The following is a 5,532-nucleotide window of genomic DNA, read 5'->3' as shown; positions in this document are numbered from 1 at the left end:
CATTTGTGCGAGTGACTTGTACGTCTCCCGATCTTTCCCGTTAATCGTGAATGAACATCGTGGACTGTAGTGTAGTTAATCACGTGGCACAAATGATGTCACTTTTTTTCACACACTATATAAATATCCTCCGTTCGTGGAATTGGCTCATTTGCAGACATGCCTATACAAAGTTGGTTCGAGTACAGGCTGGTTGTTATTTTCATTGACGCGCTGTATGCATTAGCGCTACATGTGCATCAAAAACGCTTGCGTGAAGGCAGAAGGGTGAGATTAATTAAAAAGAGAATTAAGAGGAAGTCTCACTGGGTTAAGCCCATGTTTCAACGGAGACCTCAATTTGGACAATATGAGCAACTGCTTAATGTGCTGTGCGAAGAGGATAAAAGTGCATTCAAAAACGTTGTCAGAATTTCACCCGAGCTCTTTAATGAGTTAAAGAATAATTTGGGACCTCTGCTGAAGAAGACTGACACTGTAATGAGAAAGGCACTGGAACCAGGGTTGCGCATAGCAATCACCCTCTGCTACTTGGCCTCAGGCGATTCTTATAAAAGTCTATCTTACAACTTTCTTGTCGCCACCAACAGCATCTGTGGTATCGTCCGAGAAACCTGTGAGGCGATCATCCAATTTTATTCAGCTGAAGTGATGGAATGCCCCAGTACACCAGATGCGTGGAAGAGAGTTGCAATGGGGTTTGAAAACAGGTGGAACTTTGCTCACACATGTGGGGCTTTGGATGGCAAGCATGTGGCAATTCGTAAACCACCCGGAGGTGGCTCAAATTATTTCAATTACAAGAAATTCCACTCAAAAGTACTCATGGCGGTGGTTGATTATAACTACAACTTCCTGTATGTGGATGTGGGCACACCTGGAAGTGTTGGTGATGGCCGGATTTGGAAAGAAACCTGGCTTGGAAAGAAAATGGAAGGTGGAACAGCAGGCATGCTTGATCCAGAACCTCTGTCAGGAGAAGACAGCCCGGACATCCCATATGCGATGATTGCTGATGAAGCCTTTGCACTACGGCCCTGGATTATGAAGCCATATCCACAGAGGAATCTAACTAGGGAACAGAGGATCTTCAATTACAGGCTGTCAAGGGCCAGGAGGGTAGTAGAAAATTATTTTGGCATCTTGGCAAACAGATTAAGATGCTTGCTCAAGACAATGGAGCAGAGGCCCAAGAATGTGGAGAGTATAGTATATGCAGCATGTGTTCTGCACAACCTGATCCGAATGAGAGGTGCAGCTGCTGGATCAGCAACATCCATCCAGGACGGTGACATAGTGGACAGTGACACAGGGGAAGTAACACTAGGTGCTTGGAGAAGTGGTGCGAACAAGTTGAAAATGGTCTCACTGCAGCGTTTGAAAGGTAACTCGGGCACATCCAGTGTGAAAGAGCAAAGAGACGATCTCTGCGCTTACTAAAATTCACAATTGGGGAGTGTGCCGTGGCAGGACAGCTATATTGATGGGTAGCCGACCACAGGAACACTACTGCATGTTATAAGCTGACTTCCTAGTGTTGTCCTCTGAAAAGTGCTTCCTATAAGATGTTCGTCCGCAAAACCTGCCATTTAGAACATTGCATTGTCCCTTTAAATGCCTGAGTTCACGCTTGTAGCGGAGGTTGATGGATATAATGTGTTTTAAATAATCTCGCGTGCCTCATTTGTTGTATTTCGTGTTTGCGAGGCCCTTTTACAGACAAATGTTTTGTGTGATGCATCTCCTCTCAATATGTGACAGAATTCATCTTCTTATATTGTCAAATAGGAATAAAGACTTTGTATCACATTTACCGTGCTGATTGTCTTATTTCATTTTCTACCAAGAGGTGAAAAACACGTTTAAATAGCTGAACATTTCAGGGTCCTGCACACTCAAAAATGTAAATGAGTGAAAATGTGATTATATCACCTCCATTAAGGTATTTTGTGTTTCAGCATGAGAGGGATTATAACATTAGAGACATTCATCTTGTAGTGATTAATTAATGACGATTTGCAGACATCAAGCTGATGGTAAAAAATAAATTTATTTAGCAGTGAGGTAAACAAGCAATGACAATCAAAATGCTGAGGTAAAAGCTTTATCACACTTCAGGATATAATCAAATGTGGAGCCACCAACAGAAAAAAAAATGCACAAGAGTAAAGGACACATAAATTAACATACAGACATTTACAAAGGACTATAGATGTCACACCAAATGGTGAGTGGCCAAGAAATAAAATAAACTAAAACTCAAACTGTTATTTGAAACACCACAAAAAATATTCTCAGCTTCCGAGGGTTAACTGGGGTAGTTGACGTCAGCGCAACCTTCTGCCCTTTCTTGAAAAGGACTTTGTGCACGGACCTCTCCGTAAACAACAGGCAAAGGTGGATTTCGAGCAGGCTGCAGCTCTGCAAACATCAGAGGTGATGGTGAATGTCTCTAGAAGGAAATTAAGAAGTACATGTGAAAAATTTCTCACGGACCTTACAATTTCGGGACCTTTCATTAAAGTTCCCTTTGAAGATCAGTTCTTCTCTTGAATCTCATTAACACAACTCATGAATAAGTTGTTGTCCATATGCGGATGCTAATGTTTATTTTTAAATTTATATCGCACTAAACACAATAGTTTACCTGTTCAGCACGGAATGGTGGATGTCCCCCCATTGCACGCGGCAATCCATAGGACCTGGCTGTGTACTTTAGAATCACAGAGTTATTTATTAGTCAATGTATAAAAAAAACACAGATTATGAATCAAGTTAGGAAAGCGCACATATATTTGTTAATACCTGGTCATAGAAGTGAGGCGGGCGAGGCTGAGGAACCAGTGGACGCTGCGCCTCAGGTGCACGTGCTTCCATTAACTGCACAGACAACACCACACATTAAAACTATGTTGCTTTATGATGTGAGAATTAAAGAGTTTTAACAGAGACGCTGAATGAAGGGAAGAATTTTAAGAATAGATCTATACCTTGTTATTTCTATAAGTGATCGCCCCATTTATCATGTGCCATGCAAAATCCCATTGACCATCACTTATTTCATCTTCCATCATTGAGTGACAGAAGTCGAATGTCCTGTGCGTGAAGCCCATTGGTGTCACGCGTCCTTCCTCCAACAATCTTTCGCAGTCTCGAATAGTTTTATGGAGCTGAAAATTCAGAGCGCAAATATAAAAATCAGCAAAATGCTGGGTGGGTGCATTGTCCAATAAGCATCAAGTTTATATACTCACACTACTAATGCTGTCTACATCTGTCCCTTCTTCAGCACCTCCGGGTGTGGTGAGGTCGATGCTTGCACTGTGCCTACTGCGGTGCTGTTGGCTGGTGGATGGGCTCGGTGTGGAAGTCCCTTCCAGAGGATCATCCAACGCCTGTTCAATGATGTGTTTTTCCTGTAGGAATTACATGGTCATTTACACATAGTGTCCAGAGCCTCAAGACCTCAAAAATTTGTTGTAATAAAAGTACCTTGGGTGCGCTAGTCCTGGTCACTGCACGCACAATATGCCCTGATAGGAAACGCCACCTCTCCTCTATCCACCTATTCCTCTCTGTCTGTCTGTTTCCAGCTGACCCTGATCTGGTCCCAAGTGCGGTGATTTTTCCGTAAATGGTCCTCTGGTTAGCGAACCATTGCAAAAGTTGGTCATCTGCATTAAACTAGGGTGCTGGAATTAAATGGAACTTCAAGCATTGGATCTATTCCGTTAAATTAAAGATTTGGTCAGTAAAGAGAGGCCTGTTTAAGAGCATGCCCTCCGCATTTAATGTGCTATTTATTGTTCTTCTTGGATAACAGAGCACACGTCGGTAAATACAGATGGCCTTTTTGAAGACAAGCATTACAAGTGAAAATTGCCTGCCCTCATGCATAATTTATTTTATGGCTCTTAGAGACATGATTCCTACTTCAAACAAAGAGGGTGTAAAAGCTGTCTGCCACTACTTTTACATTGCAGCTGCAGGGAACAGACAGACTTATAAGATAAATTAAAGGTAACTGCAAAAACAGCACTTTTACATCTGTAGCATTGTATATTTTTAAATCATGGATAACATTAAATTAATCTCCTGTACATAAACTGATATATTGTTATAGATACTCACATGAGCGGGATACTCCGCAGCCTTCGTCTCCAGCAGGTTGCGCTTTCTCTCCCTATTTCTATAATCCTCTCTGGATTTGTCATAGAGAATCTCATTGCATTGGTACCACTCCACCAGTTCCCCCTCTTGTTCTCTGTTGAAGTTATATGGCCTTACCTTCTGCCATCTTCCCTTTATGTTATCGTCTGCTGAGGCTATTGGGGAGGCAACAGCTACTGGGGAGGCAATCTCAAATCCACCTTGATCACCCTCTCCCTGCTCCAAGGAGCCCACAGGCAGTGGTATCTCTGGCATCTCCTCTTGCCTCTCCACCTGTCTCTCTTGCTGAGTCTCCTCCTCATTTACCTGCATGGCTAAAAACGTTCTGACTTTCTTTGACCCCTTTCTTTGCGCTTTTCTGAGAGGCATCTCTGCAAGTCTTACTGTGAAAAAGATTCTCAAACAATGACAATTAGGTGGGACGTCCTCGATGGACACATGGTCCATTGGCGATATTGAGACCACCTTTTTTACTCACCTTATGTCCACTCTGTCAAGCTTCCAGGTTTACCATTCGCAGGAGTTCCCACGGTACCCGCAAGAGTCATTACGGATATCGCACGGATATCGCACTGGCATCTGCATTCATACAATGTTGCAACGCTCACCAAAAAGTGCTCAAGTCACTCTTGGAGAAATTCAAAAATGTTTGAATTTTCTCCCGACCGTACAAAGTTACACGTATACCTGCCGTTAGCGCCACGGAGGTCCTCGGTGGTCCACGAATGCCGTACTGTTATTGCAGGAGGTTCCCATGATGTTAAACTCTTGTTAAGTCTTGCGTCAGGTCGCACCGTGAGAAAGCCCTTTAAGGGTTGTTTTGTCTTATCAAGTTTTCAAACATTACAACAATTTCCCTTTGAATACCAGCATTTCGCAACATACCCATTCGCAATTCAATGCTATCATGGGGGGGAGTGTGCTGGAGTCAGGGACGGGTGGAGCATGCTGGAGTCGGGGGTGGGCGGGGAGCATGCTGTAGCCGGGGGTGGGGGGGTAGCGGCTGGAGTCAGGGAGAGCATGCTGGAATTGGGGGAGGGAGTGTGCAGGAGCCTGGGGTGTGGGGGGGAGCATGCTGGAGTCTGGAGGGGAGGGGAGTGTGCTGGTGTCAGGGGGTGGGGGGAAGTGTGCTGGAGTCGGGGGGGGAGCGTGCTGGAATCGGGGCTGCAGGCGAGCGTGCAGGAGTCGGGGGAAGGTGGAAGCGTGCTGGAGCTGAGGGGGTGTGGGGGTGGAGCATGCTGGAGTCAGGGGAGGGCTGCATGCTGGATAAGGGAGGGAGCATGCTTGAATCGGGGGAGAGCATGCTGGAGTCGGGGGGAGCGTGCTGGAGTCGGGGAGGTGGGGGTGTGTTCTGGAGTCTGG

The 5,532-nt window shown here is 44.9% G+C and overlaps 1 long non-coding RNA gene across 1 annotated transcript; it reads right to left on the bottom strand.

Annotated features, from left to right (window-relative positions):
- Window positions 1–3,081: 3,081 nt before the first annotated feature.
- Window positions 3,082–4,910, bottom strand: LOC116972366. The gene is made up of 4 exons (XR_004411788.1): window positions 4,858–4,910; window positions 3,493–3,674; window positions 3,255–3,416; window positions 3,082–3,170 (listed from the first exon to the last, which is right to left on the bottom strand). It is a non-coding gene; the product is annotated as an uncharacterized LOC116972366 (long non-coding RNA).
- Window positions 4,911–5,532: the final 622 nt, after the last annotated feature.

This window comes from Amblyraja radiata, chromosome 4 (genome assembly GCF_010909765.2).
Source record: "Amblyraja radiata isolate CabotCenter1 chromosome 4, sAmbRad1.1.pri, whole genome shotgun sequence".
NCBI lineage: Eukaryota > Metazoa > Chordata > Chondrichthyes > Rajiformes > Rajidae > Amblyraja > Amblyraja radiata.
This window is presented reverse-complemented; position numbering and strand designations above follow the sequence as displayed.